The following is a 22,582-nucleotide window of genomic DNA, read 5'->3' as shown; positions in this document are numbered from 1 at the left end:
AGACCTGACCCAAGGTGGGAGTGCACATCGCTGAGTGGCCCACAGATTGGAGGGGGACACACTCTGCGAGGTCCAGACCCAGGCCCCTCGGAGCTGTCCCAACCTCGGCAACAAGAGGATCTCTTTTTCTTTTTCTTTTGTTCAAAGACTCTGATTTTATTTTGTGATCTATGTCAAACAGCCTCATTCTCAGTGCAGGTGGCCCCTCCTCCCCAGGGGACAACTTGGGGTGGGGTCCCCTATGAAGTCATGGCCTCCACAGGCCCCAGGGAGACCCACGCAGTTCCAAGAGTTGAGGGGAATCCTGGCCAAGACCCGGTGGGTGGGAGGCCGTGACTAGATGGGGTGGTGGTCATGTCAGGTAGCTGAGAGCTGGAAAACCCTGTCCTCGGCCCTGCTCAGTTTGGGGACTGCTGTGCCTGTGACGGAGAGGGGTGTGAGGTTTCCCCCCACCTCACAGGACGCCCTTGGCCAGGCATGGCTTCGATTCCACCAAGGGCTCAGCTGAGAGGGGAGCAGGAAACGCGTGGGCTGGCTGCTTCACAGGGTGTTGGCGCTGGTGCCCCGCAGTCCCACACCGCGGGCCAACTGTTCCAGCAGGCCCCCAATGGCCCCACTGGGCTGCTGTATGCGGCCAAGAAGGCTGAACGCACCTCCGGCAGCCGCGTCTCCCGGGCACTCAGAGCTGCAAGCCTGGGTTTGGGACTTCCAGTGGACTGCTACCCATCCTGAAGACGTTGTCAGAATGGTTTGAAGATGAGGAGCTGGAAGACTTGGCTTCAACCAGCCCCGGGTGGGAAGGCAGGCGGTCCTCAGAGGGCTGTGGCCGGTTCCAGAGCACACTCTGTGGAGAGGACGAGTGATTCTTCCTCCAAGCTGCCCGAGTCTGTGCTCCTGCCGGGATCAGCTCCAGGGCCTCGTAGGTGAGGCTCCCGGTGGCTCCTGGGGAGCTCTCCATGACTAGGGAGAAGTCACTGCCAAGGCTGGTGGTCTGCCACGGTCCCTTCCTTCGTCTCAGCATGCAGATGTCTTCCACAGTGAAGCCTGCGTCCCGGGCTGGCAAACTCTTCCCCCTCTGGGTCTTCAGAGCACAGAACTCCTCGGAGGTGATCTGCTTCAAAAAATTGAAGCAGCAGAAGAAAACCTCCTCTCCTTTGCTGAGCCGATCTACCAACATGTGCCCAAAGAGGAACCAGTCACAGGCCACAGTTAGGTAGAGGATCTCAGCTAGAGACGTGTGGATGAGTCCAGCAGCCACAAGGAAAGGCGCAGGAGAGAGATGAAGAGGGGGGTCCCATCCCAGCCTGAGATACAGTGCCCCAGCAGCCCGCTGTCATCAGCGCTGCTGACTACGGACAGCAGCAATTTCAGGTAGTTTTGTGTCTGTTGCACCAGGTCCCAACTCTGATACAGGCTCCAGTCAATATTCAGAGGGTGAGTCAGGAAATCGGGGATGCTCAAGGGGGCATCGACGTAGTCCTGCTTCCAGTTAAATATGAGCCCTTCGGCCATGTAATCCCGATCCTTATATTCCTTGAAAAATTCACAGCCTGGATACGGGATGGAGAGCAGAGTGAAGTCGGCATAGCCCTGGGCTTTGTCCACCTTCTCGGAGGAGGCTACGTTCATGCCAGATTTCACCTTCTTGTTCTCCACCATTAGATCACAGATGTACTTGACTGACAAGTACCAAAGTAACCTGATGTCATAGCCTCTGACCTTATCAAAAAGATGCATGTCCCCACTTCAAAGAGCACAATCCTCTGTCTGTGACGTCCTCCACACCTGCCCAGGAATCATCTGCACCCCCTGAGAAAGAACAGTTGTAGCCAGAGTGTCCATAGAGCTCCCCGCATCCAGCCAGGGTGGCTGACCTGCAAATGTGCTTGCCTTTGAACAAGATTACTGGGCAGACGCACCGTCCTCTGCACCTGGCCATCTTGCTGCGGTGGACGAGGTCTTGCAGCTTGCTCATTGCACGGTGGTCTGAAACGTGTCTTTCTCCTTCTCAGAACTCTCATACTCCAGGAACACCATGTGCCGGGGATAGTGACCGCAGATATCCCCATTCACATTTGGAATCACGCTGAAACAGAAGTCTCGGCCAAACAGCTCCAGACATCTCTTCTCAATGCGCTCAACCTTAGAGCCGCTCATCCCGCTGCTGTCCTTGGCCCGGTACTGAGTCCGGGAGAACTCTTCTAGCAGCTCCCCGAGCCCCGGCTCCTGAGGCGGTGGGTTGCCTGAAGAGGCTGAGGACCCTGCCGAGGCGGCGGCGGCGGTGGCCCGAGCGCCAGCCATGGTCCAGCCCCATGTCCCCTCAATGTGCCTCAGCCCGGCCCATGGCACCTGGCGGCACCGACTACTACTCTGGAACCTCGCGAACCGCCTCAGCCGCCGCCTTCTTCTTCCGCTTGCAAGGAGAGGATTTCTACAGCAGCAGGAGAGAAACGACTGATCGCAACCAAGAAACTCGAGAGAGCTAAGGTGATTTCTCACAAAACCCAGCGCCTCAGCACAAGGGGGATCGTGAAGCCCGAAGGAAGGCAGAACGGGGAACAGCTGTACCAAAGCTCTGTCTGACAAGTGGATCCTCAGAATGGAGGGGAATTGAGACACTTTCCGATTCACAGAAGCTGAGGAAGTTCCAACCCAGTGGAACTGCCCTAAAAGAAGTCCAAGGAAGCCCTTCAGGCTCAAGGGGAGCTGGATGTGACTTGAATCAGAGAGGAAAGACGGGGCAAGGGCCCAAGCCCAGGGCGCCCTGAGTGTCCTTCTCCGGGTATGTGACTCTCCTACCTACGCGACTCAAAAGGGGACCGTGGGAAGCCCTGATCTCAGTGTTGGCCACAGGGCAGGGTGAGAAGCGTGATCGTGACAACCAGAGGAAGAAGGAAGATGAGAAGGTCCAGGGGGCACCCTCAGCTGGAGTTCCTGGGACTGGCTGTGACAGACGGAAGGTGCCAACTGTGTTCCCAAGGTGACCACTAACAGAATGATGAGAAGATATACAGAAAAGACAAGAGACGTCAAAATGGCATACTATAGATATTTAATATGAATAAAACAATTGAAAATATATTAGGTACAAAAAGGCAGTAGTGGAGGAATTGAGGGGTAAAATTACATAAAATAATCAGAAAAATGCTAAAATGCAGAATTAAGTCTTTTCTTGTTAGTAATTGCTTTAAATGTATATGGATTAATTAGTACTATTAAAATGAGATTGGTTTAAAAATATGGTCCATTTAAAAAAATATATTTATTGTTTTGGTGTAGATAGAAACAACACAATGCCTTTATTTTTATGTGGTGCTGAGGATCGAAACCGGGTCCCGCCCATGCTAAGCAAGCGCTCTACTGCTGAGCCACAATCCCAGCCCAAAAAATATGGTCCATTATATACTCTGTATAAGAAACTCTGTAGGGTTTGAAACTTGGAGTTTGAAAGAACAGAAAAAGATTGCATACCAATCATAATCAAAAGAGAGCCAAAGTAGCTGTATCACTGTCAAAAAATAGACTTTGTTGAAAAAAATTTTAAGACACAAAGAAGGATATTGGTATTAATAAGAGTTTCAATCCAGCAAGAAGATATAAATATTCTACACTTCTAAAGGCAGAGTCCCAAAGTAAATAGAGCAAATCCAGACAAAATTAAAGTGGGATATAGGCAGAGCTACAATAACTGTGGGAGACTTCAACATGCCCCTGTTAGGAAATGATGGGAAAATCAGACATGAATCAAAAAGAAAGAAAGGACGTGAACCCGGAAAACTAATCAGGACTCACAGACCCACACAGAACACCCACCCAACAATGGAGTACACCTTCTTCCTCTCCAGGACACACGGACCCTCTCCAGGACACACCACATGTGAGTCCACAGTACTACAAAAATGTCTTCAGGAATTTCAAAAACTGACATGCAGAGTATTGTTTTCAATCACACTGGGATAAAACGAAATATCACTAATAAAAGAAAACCAGGCGCTAGGCTGGGGCTCAGCAGCAGAGCCCTGGCCTAGCACAGTGAGGCACTGGGTTTGATCCTCAGCACCACATAAAAATAAATAAATAAAAATAAAGGGACTGAGTCCATCTACAACCAAAAATATCCAAAAAGAAAAAACCATATGATTCATATATATGAAATTAGGCAACCAGTGAGTCAAACAGAAGTCACAAGAACAGTAACGAGATCACACACCAGAATTTCTGGGAATCGGTGACAGTCGTGCGGAGAGGGAACTGGTGGCTGGCAGCACCTGAGCTGAGGAAGACCTGAAGTCAGTGCCCAACCGCACACTTTAAAAGGTAGAAAAGGAGAGCAAACCAAACCCAAGCCTAAAGGGACAGAACAACAAAGAGTACAGCAAGAAACGGAAAATGATAGGTGAGTCCAGCAAAGTCCAGCAAAGCCAAGAGCTGGGTGTCTGCAGATCCCACAGACCACAACAGGTTGCCGGCTCGGAGCCAAGAGGAGACTCAACTCACCAGAGCCACAAGAAACTGATGGGACTTCAGTCCCGATTCTGCAGGGAAAAGGACCACAAGAGGGTAACCCGGCACAGCCACAAACTGTACCGTGTAGATTTTTAGGGTTTAGGGTTGAGATGACAGGTGGCCCCAGAGAATGCACGAATGTTCAAGGGGAAATGATCAGATTACGAGACCCCTAACCTGAGGAGCAGACCTCGAACCTGGAACCGATACCCTGAAAGGCTTAGATGACGAGAGCCGTGGCCTGAGTGGTGATGGAGCCTTTAGGATGCACTAACTGGGTGTCACTGTAGGCAGGTAACCAGTGGCTGGGAAGGTGGGTCACTAGGGTGCCACTGGGGTTTACATTTTGTTCCCAGGGAGTGGTGCTCTCTCTGCTTCCTGACCCCCCAGTTCTGAACTGAGTTCTTCCGCCACATTTCTCTGCCACTATGATCTGCATCACCTTAGCCCAGAGCTACGACTCAGCTGACCATGGACGGAAGCCCTGAATCCAGGACCCAAAATAAGCTTTTCCTCCTCTAAGTTATTGTTGTCAGATATTTGGCCACAGCAGAAAAAAGGTAACTAAACATAGACAAGATGAGAAAAACGCCGCTAAATACACAAATTACCAACATGACTCAAGAGGAAAATTTTAAAGATGCCATAAATTCAGTTAAAAACAGCAGTGGAGCACACTCATGCCCAAGCCCAGATACCCTGAATTATGGGAAGACGAAGGTGACGACCAAGCCGGGTCTGTGGGTCACCGATGAGTGCCTGAGGACACCTGTAGGACAGGGAAGGAGGGAGGAGGGAGCAGGAGGATGACCATCACAGAGTCTACAGGGAGGACGGTGAGTGCCTGAGGACACCTGTAGGACAGGGAAGCAGGGAGGAGGGAGCAGGAGGATGAGAATCACCCAGAGTCTACAGGGAGGACGGTGAGTGCCTGAGGACACCTGTATGACATGGAAGCAGGGAGGAGGGAGCAGGAGGATGAGCATCATCCAGAGTGTACAGGGAGCACGGTGAGTGCCTGAGGACACCTGTAGGACAGGGTAGCAGGGAGGAGGGAGCAGGAGGGTGACCATCACCCAGAGTCTACAGGGAGGACGATGAGTGCCTGAGGACACCTGTAGGACAGGGAAGGAGGGAGGAGGGAGCAGGAGGCTGACGATCTCACAGAGTCTACAGGGAGGACGGTGAGTGCCTGAGGAAACCTGTAGGACAGGGAGGGAGGGAGGAGGGAGCAGGAGGATGACCATCACAGAGTCTACAGGGAGGACGGTGAGTGCCTGAGGACACCTGTAGCACAGGGAAGGAGGGAGGAGGGAGCAGAAGGATGACCATCTCACAGAGTCTACAGGGAGGACGATGAGTGCCTGAGGACACCTGTAGGACAGGGAAGGAGGGAGGAGGGAGCAGGAGGATGACCATCACAGAGTCTACAGGGAGGACGGTGAGTGCCTGAGGACACCTGTAGCACAGGGAAGGAGGGAGGAGGGAGCAGGAGGATGACCATCTCACAGAGTCTACAGGGAGGACGATGAGTGCCTGAGGACACCTGTAGGACAGGGAAGCAGGGAGGAGGGAGCCGGAGGATGACCATCACAGAGTCTACAGGGAACACGGTGAGTGCCTGAGGACACCTGTAGGACAGGGAAGCAGGGAGGAGCGAGAAGGAGGATGAGCATCACAGAGTCTACAGGGAGGACGGTGAGTGCCTGAGGACACCTGTAGGACAGGGAAGGAGGGAGGAGGAAGGAGGAGGATGACCATCTCACAGAGTCTACAGGGAGGACGGTGAGTGCCTGAGGACACCTGTAGGACAGGGAAGCAGGGAGGAGGGAGCCGGAGGATGACCATCTCACAGAGTCTACAGGGAGGACGGTGAGTGCCTGAGGACACCTGTAGGACAGGGAAGCAGGGAGGAGGGAGCAGGAGGATGAGCATCACAGAGTCTACAGGGAACACGGTGAGTGCCTGAGGACACCTGTAGGACAGGGAAGCAGGGAGGAGGGAGCCGGAGGATGACCATCACAGAGTCTACAGGGAACACGGTGAGTGCCTGAGGACACCTGTAGGACAGGGAAGCAGGGAGGAGGGAGCAGGAGGATGAGCATCACAGAGTCTACAGGGAGCACGGTGAGTGCCTGAGGACACCTGTAGGACAGGGAAGCAGGGAGGAGGGAGCAGGAGGATGACCATCACAGAGTCTACAGGGAACACGGTGAGTGCCTGAGGACACCTGTAGGACAGGGAAGCAGGGAGGAGGGAGCAGGAGGATGAGCATCACAGAGTCTACAGGGAGCACGGTGAGTGCCTGAGGACACCTGTAGGACAGGGTAGCAGGGAGGAGGGAGCAGGAGGGTGACCATCACCCAGAGTCTACAGGGAGGACGGTGAGTGCCTGAGGACACCTGTAGTACAGGTAAGCAGGGAGGAGGGAGCAGGAGGGTGACCATCACCCAGAGTCTACAGGGAGGAAGGTGAGTGCCTGAGGACACCTGTAGGACAGGGAAGCAGGGAGGAGGGATCAGGAGGATGAGCATCTCACAGAGTCTACAGGGAGGAAGGTGAGTGCCTGAGGACATCTGTAGGACAGGGAAGGAGGGAGGAGGGAGCAGGAGGATGAGCATCACCCAGAGTCTACAGGGAGGACGGTGAGTGCCTGAGGACACCTGTAGGACAGGGAAGCAGGGAGGAGGGATCAGGAGGATGAGCATCTCACAGAGTCTACAGGGAGGAAGGTGAGTGCCTGAGGACATCTGTAGGACAGGGAAGGAGGGAGGAGGGAGCAGGAGGATGAGCATCACCCAGAGTCTACAGGGAGGACGGTGAGTGCCTGAGGACACCTGTAGGACAGGGAAGCAGGGAGGAGGGAGCAGGAGGATGAGCATCTCACAGAGTCTACAGGGAGGACGGTGAGTGCCTGAGGACACCTGTAGGACAGGGAAGCAGGGAGGAGGGAGCAGGAGGCTGAGCATCACCCAGAGTCTATAGGGAGGACGGTGAGTGCCTGAGGAAACCTGTAGGATAGGGAAGTAGGGAGGAGGGAGCAGGAGGCTGACCATCACCCAGAGTCTATAGGGAGCACGGTGAGTGCCTGAGGACACCTGTAGGACAAGGAAGCAGGGAGGAGGGAGCAGGAGGATGACCATCACAGAGTCTACAGGGAGGACGGTGAGTGCCTGAGGACACCTGTAGGACAGGTAAGCAGGGAGGAGGGAGCAGGAGGGTGACCATCACACAGAGTCTACAGGGAGGATGGTGAGTGCCTGAGGACACCTGTAGGACAGGGAAGCAGGGAGGAGGGAGCAGGAGGATGACCATCTCACAGAGTCTACAGGGAGGACGGTGAGTGCCTGAGGACACCTGTAGGACAGGGAAGGAAGGACGAGGGAGCAGGAGGATGAGCATCTCACAGAGTCTACAGGGAGGACGGTGAGTGCCTGAGGACACCTGTAGGACAGGGAAGCAGGGAGGAGGGAGCAGGAGGATGACCATCACAGAGTCTACAGGGAGGATGGTGAGTGCCTGAGGACACCTGTAGGACAGGGAAGCAGGGAGGAGGGGAGACGGGAGCAGAGATGCTTTGCTTATGCACCTGGAGAGCTGGTCGCGAGTTCAAGTCTGTAGTCTGTCTCAGGGAAGGCTGGCGAAGCTCCTGCCCAGGGCAAGGTGGAGTCAGGGCTGGCGGATGGCAAAGGTGGGGATTAGCCTCAAGTGGAGCACATGTGTTCCGCGGGCTGGTTCCCCACTCCTTCATCAGCCCGCGAAGGTAGAGGCTCTGCTGCCAGGAGAGCAGGCACATGGGGGAGTGGACGTGTGGGGGAAGGCCCCAGCCAGGACCCTTCCTAGGACAGGGAGAGGACCTGCTTATCAGATCTTAGGCCGCGGGGCGTAGGGTGAGCGGTAGAGCAGGGACGGGTGGTGCAGAAAGGGCATCGACTCGAGAGAGCAGAAGCAGGCCCAGGTCTGTGGGGTGGCTTAAAGGAGGACTGCTGGGTTATCAGAGTGAAAACAACAGGATTCACAGGGCAGAGGCAGTCATATCCTACCTCACACCTGCACCCCAAAGAACCCTAGTTTAGCACTCAACTCTCACAGACAAAAATAGAAAACTTTTATAAAAGAGATTGGTGCTATATTTTGGATATTTGCACAGAAAGACTTACTGAGACCAAAAGGTGTTATCATTAAAATATGTAGAAACCTGACATTGAAACTCACAGCTCTGATTCATCAAATGGCACCTTAAGTGAGAGAGTCGCGGTACGCTCATCCCACTGACAGAGGATTTGTGTCAAGAATGTATAATGAACTCGCATGAGGGTCGCGGAGGACGCTAGTGAGGGAGCGCTTGCCCAGCCTGCACAGGCCCTGGTACTGCCATTAAAAAAGGAGGAAGAACTCACAGGGATCAATAGGAAGAGCACAAGGAACCCAGTGGGAAATGGGCTAAGGACAGGAGCAAGTGCCTCATGCAAGAGAAATCTCAGGTGGCAGATATGTGTGCAGCCTCACTATGGTGAGGGAAGTGCTGGAAGGGACCCCGGGGGTACAAGTGTGGTGAGGGAAAGGACCCCGGGGGTACAAGCTGACTGGACGTCCTACACATTGCCACTGCCTCAGCCAACAGCTGGGCCTCGTCTCTTGGAGAAGACATTCCCATGCCCAGCCATTCAGCTGCCAGGAAGGGACCAAGGTACACCCTGGCACACGCAGCAAAGGAGACAGAGGAGGCGCCGTCCACAGCAGGGGGGTGAATAAGTATGGCCTGGGACAAAACCGTCTCAGAAGAGAGTCAACGGACAGCAGGGACAGAGTGTGGGCAGATTCCGAACACTTCACCCACGAGGCATTTTCCATAAGCTGCCAATGTGCCCTGTGTGTCCGTCTCCAGAACACATGCAGAGGCCGAAGAAGCTAGAGCAAACCAGAGAAGGTGACCACAGTGGGCTGCCAGGTCTCAGACGGGACCACAGAAGCAGGCGCAGACTGCACGTAGCCTGCCTCTGATCCGAGTGACCATGCTTCTTCAGACGAAAGCATCCAAGATACTGGGTGCATTTGAGAAGCAGGCCATTCAGAGCTGAGCAAGGGGTCGTCTCCAACTGAGCACCATAGTTAATGGGCATCTGTGCACCTGTAATGCCAGATTCGTGGGACCCCAATAGACCTCCAGGAGCCGAATCCGATGCAATCACACAAGAGTCTTTATTGCAAGCTCGAGCCTGGACTCATAACCATTTCTGACACAGCGGTCCCAGGGAGTGAGTCCCGGCCCTTAGTTCAGTGAGGATTTGTAGGTTTGCGGGGGATACTCTATGCTTCACAACATCACACAGCAAATCATTTCACACTGAGGGAAAATCAAACCACAACTCTTAACATTGATTAGCAATTCACTGGAGGGAACAAGTTGGGTAGGAGTGATTGGCGACTTCAAGAGGTGGATACATTTGAACTGATTGGTTTAAGCCACGAGGGCTGTACATGCTAAACTACACGGTTTCCTGTTATCAATCACCAAAACTATTGGGAGGATCACCTGGCATTTCAGATGTTCCCTGTCTCACTCTGATTGGTTGTTGCTATGGTCCGAAATTAGGTCTCAAGCATTCTTTGGTCTTGCATTGCTGAGTCAAGGCTATCTGGTCACTACAGGGCAGGCCCTGCTCTGAGGTAGAGGCTGTTTTTTTTCAAAAATGGAGTCACATCAGTTTCTCACACCCAAGGTCCACAGTCGCCCCAGGAGGAGCCGACACTCACTGGGCTTCATGGGGAGCCGGCCGCTGGCAGAAGGTTCACAATTCCCTCTGGTCCTCACACACGGCCTACTTTGTGAAGCAGATAGTAACATCCCCTTATTTCCTGGAGGAGAGATAGTGCTCAGAGACGTGATGGAAACTTTTTCAGGTCACAGATCAGCAATATCTCCAAACTAATCTGGACCCGACGTCTGTGTGAGGCTGAAACCAGGAGCACTCTGCAGAGATCACTGGTCTCTAGCCCAAGAGCCGCAGCACTGGAACCCCCACCTCTGGAAACCGAGGGTCTGACCGGCCACATGACATGCAGTGTGAGGAGCAAGGCTCAGCAGTTTTCAACAGTACCCATTTGGTCAACAGGGTCCCAACAACTAGGTTTCCCTAGAGACATTTCCTATGTCAAAAAAGGCTAATGTTGACTTATTACCAGTTCCATCTAGATGATTCATGAGCTCCTATTGATGTATCACTTTTCTTACAATCCTTTCGTTAAACAAGTGAGCCAATTATCTCTGCTAAAGAAGACTGAATTGAGCAGGACAAGGTGGAGCACACCTGTAATCCCAGCAACTCAGGAGGCTGAGGCAAGAGGATCACAAGTTCAAGACAAGCCTCACCAATTTATAAAGCAGGACCCTAAGCAACTTAGGGTGTCTCTGCCTCAAAAATTTAAAAACAGGATGCAGTGCAGTGGTAAAGTGCTTCTGGATTCAATTCCAAATACAAAAATGATTGGATTGAAAACTAAAAAGAATTCCAACAAAGAGAAATGTGAGACCTTTCCAAGACAGAATAGTTGACACCCATCAATATCATGTCACAGTTTTTTTATACCTTTGTTTTATTATTTATTTTTATGTGGTGCTGAGGATCAAACTCAGTGCCTCACATGTGAGCCATGTGTGGGAGAAATTGTTGGAGACTGACACTGATACCAGGAAAGGTGGGGTCTGCAGGTGAGGTAGGGGAATAAGGATTCTCTCCCCACCACACGAGTGGAGCTCAGGAGAGATCCCTCAGTACAGCCTCCCAGCCTGGACAAGCAAGCCCTGGGCGCTGGAGATGCACTGACTTAAAATCCCCAGACCAACAAGCATTCAGTGAAGAGCCTGGCGCCCACCTGAGCCCAACCCAGCCTCCAGGAGCTCCGCCTGTGGACCACCTCTCACCCCAGCAGGCCAGAGGGGAACATCCCACTCCAGAAGACTCCACCCAACACTGCTGAGAGAGAAGCGGGGAATATTTTGAACGCCAAAGGAAAGAATTCAACTTTTCATTGAGATTTCTTTCTTTTTTTAAGTTCTTTTTCTCTGTTTGATTGTGACCATGATGATTCATAGACAGTTATACATTTTCATATTTTTTTTTCATTTCCAGAATTTTTGAAGCCGATTATTTTTCATGGATTGGTTTTTTGTGAACTATGATATTTGATTAGTATATTTGAGTTTTGCATTCTTTTATTTTCAAATTTTTTTAAATTTTTACTTTATATAAATATTTTCCCCAACCTGTTTTCCTTGCTAATAGCCAATCTCTATTGTGCTCTTTAATGTTCCGTTAATTTTTTTATTTCTTTTTCTCTCCTTCTCCCTCATAATCATCACATCTTATAGCACTTCTGTTCTCTCCGTGTCCACCATTTAAAATTGTAAACCCCTTTGAAAACTTGCTGTTTTTATTGTAGGCAATGACTCATCATATAATTTGTGTTTATTTTGGTAGTTAGTATTGTAGACATCATAGTAAGAGCTATTGGTTTTAATGTTGTATATTGTTTGCATTGGTGGCTTAGTTGTTGTTGTTGTTGGTACTGGAGATTGAACTCAGGGGCACTCAACCAATGAGCCACATCCCAAGCCTTATTTTGTAATTTATTTAGAGAAAGGGTCTCATTGAGTGTTCAGTGCCTCACTTTTTGCTGAGGCTACCTTTGAACTTGTGCTCCTCCTGCCTCAGCCTCCTGAGCCACTGGGATTACAGGTGTGTGCCACTGTTATTGTTGTTATTTGTCTCCCCCTAAACAGAGAGGTACAGGAAACCTTCAGGGACACTGCAAGTCCACAAGGTAGAAACTCTACTGCCTCAGATTCATACTGTTAGATGGGTAGACACATGAAAAATCAAGGGCACAACCAAGATACTCCAATAACAGGATCCATTGTCACCACAGTGGAAGAAATGTCAGAGAAGGAGTTTAGAATGTACATAGTTAAACTTATCTGCAAAGTAAAAGATGGTATAAAGAATGAAATTAGATTAAAAAAAATACAAGAAGTGAAAGATCACTTCAATAAGGAGACAGAGGGGCTGGGGTTGTGGCTCAGTGGTAGAACATTTGCCTAGCAGGTGTGAGGCACTGGGTTCTATTCTCAGCACCACATTTAAATAAATAAAATAAAGGTCCATTGACTGCCGCAGTCTGGCTGGGCACAATCAGGAGCCACTTGTCAAAAGAAACTAACTTTATTTTTAGAACCACACACGCCAAACAAAACAGCCTCTCAGGAAAAACCCTCAGAGCCTCAACTGCCACCACCGGCTTTCCACAAGCGCCTCTCTCCCACATAAGCTTCTCTCCACCTCCCACAATCCTCCTGCTCTTGAGGCCGATTGGCTGGGTCATGTGGGTGGAGCCAAAAAAGTCCCCCAATGAGCAGCTCCGTGGTCTGAAAGGGCAGGGAAACAGCCCAATGAGCATCACCGCAGAAGAGCCAATCAGCTAGATGTTGCTGGGGCCGAGGAGCCAATCAGCTAGATGTTGCTGGGGCCACTGTGAGCCAATCATCAGCCGGCATCTGGAAGTTTGCTGGCAGCTGGAAGTTTGCTGGGGCCCCTTCGGCTGTGGCTCTCAACATCTCCCCCTCTCTGTTTAAACAACAAGCATGTGGCTTAGGGACCATGCCTGCCTTAGGTTGTCCAATAGTACATATGGTCCTTAGGTTGGTACCATTGCAATTGGATCTTACCCGTCACTGACTACCAGTCCAGTATACAGCCACACCTGTGGAGAGGTCTTTGTACCAGTGGGGGGGTGAGGTTCTTTGCCTCACCTCTGTTGGCCCCCAAATTTTAGCTGGACGATCATGACAAGCAGAAGGGAGGAAGATACACCAAGCCAATTGACGGCTCCTTTTGGAAAAATTGTACCACCAATGACATCATCAGCAAAAATACCCCAACACTACCACAAGTCGCTGCACCAACAGATAGTTCACAATGCATACAGGTGAGCTCACAATGTGTCCAGGCAAGTTCTGCAAGCAGTTCAGTGATGGCTATTGTAGAAGCTGTAGATTGGTTTTATCTTTGACTTCACCAGCACTGGGATGAAGATAGGAATTCTGGCAATAATGGCTAAAGAAAAAATTATGTAACATTACAGAAGGCACTAAAAGAAAACAATTTTCTTAACAATTTACATTGTCATCACCGGCACTGGGATGAAGATAGGAATTCTGGCAATAATGGCTAAAGAAAAAATTATGTAACATTACAGAAGGCACTAAAAGAAAACAATTTTCTTAACAATTTACATTATCTTTAAGAGAATTATTAAATATAATGAAAAGGAAAGGTGAAAGTAAACAAACAGATCTGTTAACCTTCTTTTTTATTTACATATTAAAACAATCCTCAACAGTTGTTTACCCAATTTAAATTAAACCATATAAATCACGTGAAAAAAAATATTTGGATCCATTTTATCATGAGCGCTCATCATATATGATATATGGACATACGTACATTCAAACATATAACACAAAACACAAGTGTGCACACATAATATAATACATACAACACATAACATTATAGTAAAGGCCTTATAACTTTTTACAGGTGAAATCTCCATTGCAATGTTTAAAAACTCTATAGTCAAAAAATAGAACTGATCAGCAAAACATTAACCTAGGTCTGTATGAGCTCAAAAAACAAAATAGAACTTCATGATATGGCAAAGGGCAATAATAAAATAGATATTGAAAAAAGCATCCTGGTTCTGTTGCAGATGTAAGAATAGCCAAACTGGAGTTTTGGATATCAGTTGTTATGGATTTGAGCCAAATCATCTTCTTTTTGGTCTGTAGAAATCGCTTTAGTTAATCTTTCTGGAATCCAAATCGGCTGCTGTTCTCCCTGTGGAAACACATAAACAGACCCCCGACTCCAGACAATCACTGGGTCAGGACCTTGGTTAATCTCTCTGGAATCCAAATCGGCTGCTGTTCTCCCTGTGGAAACACACAAACAGACCCCCGACTCCAGACAATTACTGGGTCAGGAACTTTCCATTGTCCTGTTAGAATATCCTTCCAAAGTACCTTGGGCTTATGCACATTTTTTGGACACATATGCCTTTCCGCAGCACTAAGTCCTGATGAATCCAAATTTAAAAAGTTTAGAGTAAAAAGGGTTATTTTAAGTTTATCTTTGGGGAATATATACCCCTTCCCAATTCCTTCTTTTTGCTTTAATAAGTACATTTTAATAGTTTGATGAGCTCTTTCAACTATGCCTTGTCCCTGTGGATTGTATGGGATTCCTGTTATATGAGTAATGCCAAATGTTGAGCAAAATTGTTTAAAAGAGGTAGAAGTATAACCAGGGGCATTATCTGTTTTTAACTGTTTTGGAACACCCACAGTGGCAAAATTTTGTAAGCAATGAGCTATAACATCTTTAGTTTTTTCTCCGGCATGAAGGGAGCCCATCAAAAATCCAGAAGAAGTATCAACTATAACATGTAAATATTTTAATTTTCCAAATTCTGGCAAGTGTGTGACGTCCATCTGCCAAATATGGTTAGGTATCAATCCTCTAGGATTGACTCCAAGATTAACTTGTGGTAAAAAGGTCACACAATTTTGACATTGTTTTATTATTTTTCTAGCTTGTTCCTTAGTTATTTTAAAACTCTTTTGTAAAGTATTAGCATTGACATGGAACTTTTTATGAAAATTTATAGCTTCTTCTAGTGTAGAAAAAATATGTATGTCATGTGTAGTTTTATCTGCTAAATCATTGCCCAAACTAAGGGCTCCAGGCAATCCCGTACGTGCCCTGATATGTCCTATAAAGAATGGATCTTTTCTGTCCCAGATTAGACTTTGTATAGTGGAAAGCAAAGAGAAAACAGTAGAAGAAGGGGAAATCCTACCAGCATCTTCAAGAGATACTATAGCATTAACTACATACTGACTATCAGAAAATAAATTAAATACAGAATCTTTAAACATCACAAAAGCTTGTAAAACTGCTTTAAGCTCTACCTTTTGAGCTGATTGTTTGGGTATTAAAAATGTAAAAGTTTGATCAGGGGTAACTACTGCTGCTGTACCATTATTTGACCCATCAGTGAATATATTTGGAGCATTCATGATAGGTGTTTTTCTTGTCATTTTTGGAAAAATTACAGGATGCAATGACCAAAAAGACAATAAAGGATTAGGTGGTAAGTGGTTATCAAATGAAACATTAGATTTGCACATGATTATTGCCCAAGTATTTAACTCATTAGCTAACTCATCAATTTGATTCATAGTGTATGGAGTAATAATTTTATTGGGAGAAATTCCAAACACTCCCTTTGCTGCTTTTATTCCTTTGAGTATTAATTGTCCTACAGCCTCAGGATACCTAGTAAGAATAGTGTTAGGAGACTAAGATAAATGTATCCATAATAATGGACCTTCTTGCCAAAATACTCCTGTAGGAATATTTTTTGTTGGTAGTACAATAAATAATAAAGGCAAACTTATATCAATTCTATCCAAATGCATATTTTCCATATATGTTTCAATGATTTTTAATGCCTTTCTTGCTTCAGGCGTTAACATTCTGGGTGAATTTGGATCTGATGGACCTTTTAGGATATCAAATAAAGGTCCCAACTCTCCTGTTGGTATACCTAAATAAGGCCTTATCCAATTTATGTCTCCTAATAACTTTTGAAAGTCATTAAGTGATTTGAGTTGATCTACTCGTATTTGAATTTTTGGTGGACGGACCATGGTTGAGGATAATAGAACTCCTAAATAATTAATTGGAAAATTTAATTGTACTTTATCTATTGCTATCTCTAGATTATAATTTTTTAATAAGTTTGTAAGTGTGGCATAACATTCTAGCAATGTGTTTTTATCTTTGTGTGCTAATAATACATCATCCATATAGTGAAATATTTGTAGTTCAGGATTTTGATTTCTAAGTGGCTGGATTACTTTGTTAACATAAATTTGACACATAGTTGGGCTGTTAGCCATCCCTTGAGGGAGTACTTTCCATTCATATCTCTGATCAGGACCTTCATGATTCAGTGCAGGGATAGTAAATGCAAAATGTGGACTATCTTCAGGATGAATTGGAATTGAAAAAAAAACAATCTTTAATATCTATAACTAAAACATACCAGGTTTTTGGCAAAGCAGACAACTGAGGAATCCCTGATTGAGCAGGTCCCATAATAACCATCTCATTATTAATGGCTCTTAAATCTTGCAATAATCTCCATTTACCAGAATTCTTTTTAATGACAAAAATGGGAGTATTATGGGGAGATACAGAAGGTTGTATATGTCCTTCCGCTAATTGTTGTTTGACCAGGTCATGGGCTGTTTGTATCTTTTCTTTAGTCAGGGGCCACTGAGGAACCCATACTGGTCTTTCTGATTTCCAAGTAATTTTTATTGTCTCAGTGGCCCTTTCTGAAAATCCAACCCATGTCTTTCTGTTCCTTGATCTATTTGTATTGGTGCTGCTATACCTTGTTCTTGTTTTTCTAATCTTTTCCCTTCCTAAAACCTTGTCTAGTCATAATAGTGGGTGCATTTTGGTTGATGTTATTTGTTAATGTCAAACTAATTGATCTAGGACATCTCATCCCCATAAATTTACGGGAAGATGATCCAATACATATGGCTGTATAGTTCCTTCACATCCTTCAGGATCTTTCCAATCTAATACCATTGCACTTCTATGGGGATTAGTTGCCACTCCTAGGCCTCGAAGCTTTTGAGTGGCTTATTGTAATGGCCAATGTTTTGGCCATTCTTGACGAGAGATGATGCTAAGGTCTGCACCTGTATCCAGTAGCCCATTAAATTCATGTCCTTGAATATTTAGTTTTAGCATGGGGCGAGAATCTAAATTTAAAGAAAGCATAGCCCAATCTACACCTGTGGAGCCTAATCCCTTGGAACCTCTTTCTACAGTACGACTGGAAAATTTATCATGTAGGCTGGGTATTATTAGTAACTGTGCTATTCTATCTCCTGGTGAAATTACTGATATACCCTTTGGAGAACTGGCTATTTTTATTTCACCTTCATAATCGGGATCAATTACCCCAGGACTTATCATAAGTCCTTTTAGAGTAGAAGAGCTGCGTCCCAATAATAAGCCTACTGTTCCTTTGGGAAGAGGTCCTTTCACCCCTGTGGGAATGATTTGAACTCCCATCTCTGGAGTTAGTACTGCTCTGGCGGAGGCGCAGATGTCCAACCCTGCGCTCCCTCTGGTTTGTCTGATGAGGGATCTGATAGACAATGTGTCCTGGGCACTACCCTGATGGGGTTGCTGGGTTCCTCCAGTGCTCCGTATATTTGTGGTTTTGGGCCCCGGAGCATTGGGCCCCCCTGTCCATTTTTTGGCAATGGAGCCCGATGCCTTTCTCCACGATATCGTGGATAAACACCTGGTCCTTGTTCGTTTTTTGATAATGGAGTACCCTCTATGGTGGTTTGAGAACGGCATTCATTAGCCCAATGTCTCCCTCTACGGCATCGTGGGCAAATACCTGGTATTCTACTCCTTTGATACCTAATTTTGTTAAACCCTCCTCCAATGGGGCAATTCCTTTTAAAATGTCCTGTTTGTTCACAATTGTAGCATGTTCTTGGCCTGGCATCTAAAGCCTGTTTTACTGCAGCTGCCACAATTTGCCCTTGTTCATTAATGTCTCTGGCATCTAAAGCCTGTTTTACTGCAGCTGCCACGACTTGCTCTTGTTCATTAATGTCTCTACATAATTTAATATATGTGTTTAAATCTTCATGTTTCCATGGTCTAATGATATCTCTGCACCAACGATTCGCTTGCTCATAAGCCAGGTGTTTTAGTAATGGCATTGCTTGTTCTGTATTCCCAAAAACTCTGGTAGCTGTTTGAATAAGCCTATCTACAAATTCAGCATAAGGTTCATTAGCTCCTTGTATTACCTTAGATAATTGACCTTGTAAACCTCCATGTCCTTGTAAAGTCTTCCATGCCTTAATTGCATCTGCAGCAATTTGTGCGTATACGCCAGGATCATATGCAATTTGTTGCTGCTGATCCTCATAAGGTCCCTTTCCTAACAACATATCTAGATTTCTCTGAGGATAACCAGCTGCTGCATTTCGCCTAGCCGTCTCCTTGCAAAATTCCTCATTGGCAACCTTCCATAACAGGTATTCTCCTCCATTTAGCACAGCTTTACACATATTAGCCCAATCTGCTGGCGTCATGTTCAAGTTGTTAATGGATTCGACCATGCTTACAGTGAAGGGTGCTTGAGGACCATAGGTTGTTACAGCCTCTTTTAGCTGCTTCACTGTTTTGAAATTTAAAACTTGGTAAAATCGCTGCCCTCCTGCCTCAAATACAGGGCATGTTAATATTTGAGATCTTGTCTCAGGATCCCAACTATCAACTGCGGGGGTTGGGGACCTCCCAGCATATGGAGGTGGCCTTGTTAGTTGGACACTTACGTCCTCTGGTGATAGAAAGGTGTTAGTAGCAGTCTCCTGTAGAGGTGGTGCTGTTGGTTGGACACTTACACCCTCTGGTGATAGAAAGGTGTTAGTAGCAGTCTCCTGTTGTAACTTTCCCCCTGATGGCTTTTTCTGTTTTACACTTTCTTTCTCTGTCTGACTAGCTTGAGAGGCCTTCTCTTTTACTTGAATCTTTTCCTCTGTCTGACTAACTTGAGAGACCTTCTCTTTTACTTGAATCATTATGTCTTCTTCTTCCTCTACCATTGTCTGAACTGAAGGCTTTGGACTAAGCAAACAAGATATGAACGTCCACAATGGCAATGTGCCAACTGGCAGAGTCCCTGGGCTTTTCTTTTCTATTCTTTTTAAATCTTCACCATGATGGTTCCATTGTGATATATTTAACAACTCCTCCTTAAAAAGCCATGGGCTACATTTTTGTATTGTATCAACGTATGCCCTGATTGTTCTTGATTTTACTGGGATGCCTCCTTCCTCTACCAATTTACTTAACACTCTTTCAGTTTGTTTTTTACTAATTTCTGATCCCGTATTTCTACTATAATACAACCCAACAAGATAATGCCTAACAAAACTGAAACTGAGTGAAACAAAACTGGAACAACACAAAATCATTATAATAGCCTCCTGAAATGTCCATCTGTCCTTTCTCCCTATCTGTTCCTCAGATGTGAGCGGTTTTTCTTCCATCTTACACATCTCCAGGGACAGGCAACTTAAAACAAAAGTGAAACAAAAAAACAAAAGAGGAATCTTAAAATGGCTACCCATCCTCTCGCCCTGCCCTCAGGGGCGAGCAGTTCACTTACCCTCAGTTGCCCCCCGTGCGAGCCACCAAATGCCGCAGTCTGGCTGGGCACAATCAGGAGCCACTTGTCAAAAGAAACTAACTTTATTTTTAGAACCACACATGCCAAACAAAACAGCCTCTCAGGAAAAACCCTCAGAGCCTCAACTGCCACCACCGGCTTTCCACAAGCCTCTCTCTCCCACATAAGCTTCTCTCCACCTCCCACAATCCTCCTGCTCTTGAGGCCGATTGGCTGGGTCACGTGGGCGGAGCCAAAAAAGTCCCCCAATGAGCAGCTCCGTGGTCTGAAAGGGCAGGGAAACAGCCCAATGAGCATCACCGCAGAGGAGCCAATCAGCTAGATGTTGCTGGGGCCGCTGTGAGCCAATCATCAGCCGGCAGCTGGAAGTTTGCTGGCAGCTGGAAGTTTGCTGGGGCCCCTTCGGCTGTGGCTCTCAACAATTGACAACTAAAAAGATATTTTTTTAAAAAGGCTGGGGATGTGGCTTGGTGGTTAAATGCCCTTGGGTTCAGTCCCTGATGCAAAAATAAATAAATAAATAAGGCAGAGATTCTGGGGAAAAAAGGGCATAAATATTCAAAATGAAGGAAACAATTAAAAATTCAATAGAAAGCATCACCAACAGACTAGACCACTTAGAAGAAAGAACCTCAGTCAATGAAGATAAAATACATAATCCTGAAAATAGAGTTGACCACAGGGAGAAGATGTTAAGAAACCATGAACAGAATTTCCAAGAATTATGGGATAACATGAAAAGACCAAATGTAAGATTTATCAGGATGGATGAAGGTGTGGAGATACAAACCAAAGGAATGTACAGTATTTTCAATAAAATAATATCAGAAAACTTTCCAAATCTAAAATATGAAATGGAAAATCAAATACAAGAGGCTACAGGACCCCAAATGTACAAAATTACAACAGATCTACATCAAGGCACATTGTAATGAAAATGCCTAGCCTACAGAATAAATACAGAGTTGTAAAGGCTGAGAGAGAAAAATATCAAATTACACATAGGGGGAAACCAATCTGTATATCAACCGATTTCTCAACCCAGACCCTCAAAGCTAGGAGGACCTGGAATTACATGTACCAAGCTGTGAAAGAAAACGGATGCTAGCCAAGAATCTTGTATCCAACAAAATTAAGCTTCATATTTGAAAATGAAATAAAAACTTTCCATGATTAAGCAAAATTTAAAAGAATTTGCAACTAGAAAGCCTGCACTACAGAAGATCCTCAGCAAAATATTCCATGAGGAGGAAATTTTTTTTTTAAAGGGAAAATAAGGAAAGGGAAGAACTACACTAAAGGAAGAGTCAATCAAAGGAGAAACTAATTCAAATTATAAGCTAGAAATAAACCAAAATGACAGGGAACTCAAATCATATCTCAATAATAATCTTGAATGTTAACAGCTTAAACTCATCAATCAAAAGACATAGACTAGCAGACTGAACTAAAAAACAAGACTCAACAATCTGCTGTCTCCAAGAAACTCCTCTCATAAGCAAAGACATGAAGGTGAAAGAATGGGAAAAAACATATCACTCCCACGGATCTTGTCAACAAGCAGGGGTTTCTATCCTAATATCAGATAAAGCAGACTTCAAGCCAAAGTTAATCGGAAGGGAAAAAGAAGGACATTTCATACTGCTTAAGGGAAACATACATCAACAAGGCATAACCATCATAAATATGTAAGCTCCAAACAATGGAGCATCTACATACATTGAAAAAACAACCTCTCAATTTCAAGAATCAAATGGACCACAAGACACTAATACTGGGTGACTTTAACACACCTCTCTCACCACTGGATATATCTTCTAAACAAAAACGGAACAAAGAAACTATAGAATTCAATAATACAATCAATAATTTAGACTTAACTGAAATATATAGAATAGTTCATCCATGAATGATTGAATACACTTTCTTCTCAGCAACACACAGATCCTGCTCTAAAATATACCATATCTTATGTCTCGATGCAAATCTTAGCAAATACAAAAAATAGAGATAATACCCTGTATTTCATCGGATCATAATGGAATGAAATTAGAAATCAATAACAGAATAAGAAATAGAACCTACTCTAATACCTGGAGACTAAATAATACACTATTTAATGATGAATGGATACCAGAAGAAATCAGGATTGAAATTTAAGAAAATACTTAGAGGTAAATGAGAATAGCAATACAACATACTGAAATATCTGGGACAGTAGAAGGCAGTGCTAAGAGGAAAGTTCATTCAATTGAACTCATTCATTAAAATAATAAAAAGTCAACAAATAAATGTCCTAACATTACATCTCAAAGCCCTAGAAAAATAAGAACAAATCAACCCCCAAAGCACTGGAAGACAGGAAATAATTAAAACCAGAGCTGAAAGCAATGAAACTAACAAATGAAACAATCCAAAAAAATGACAAGACAAAAAGTTGATTGTTTGAAAAAAATAAATAAAATTTATAGACCCTTAGCCACACTAATGAAGAAAAAGAGAAAACTCCAATTACAAAATTCATGATGTAAAGGGAAATATCACATTAGACACTACTAAAATACAAAAGATAATCAGACATAGTTGTGAAAATGTATACTCCAATAAAACAGAAAATCTTGAGGACATCAACAAATTTCTAGATACATGACCTACCTAAACTGAATGAGGAGGACATACATGATTTAAACACATCAATTTCAAGCAATGAATTAGG

At 45.7% G+C, this 22,582-nt stretch overlaps 1 pseudogene; it reads right to left on the bottom strand.

Annotated features, from left to right (window-relative positions):
* Positions 1–540: 540 nt before the first annotated feature.
* LOC124083641 (myotubularin-related protein 14-like) lies at positions 541–2,301 on the bottom strand (annotated as a pseudogene).
* Positions 2,302–22,582: the final 20,281 nt, after the last annotated feature.

Source organism: Marmota monax, unplaced genomic scaffold (assembly GCF_021218885.2).
Source record: "Marmota monax isolate L192 unplaced genomic scaffold, Marmota_monax_Labrador192_F-V1.1 WCK01_AAM20220418_F8-fsc00082, whole genome shotgun sequence".
Lineage (NCBI taxonomy): Eukaryota > Metazoa > Chordata > Mammalia > Rodentia > Sciuridae > Marmota > Marmota monax.
This window is presented reverse-complemented; position numbering and strand designations above follow the sequence as displayed.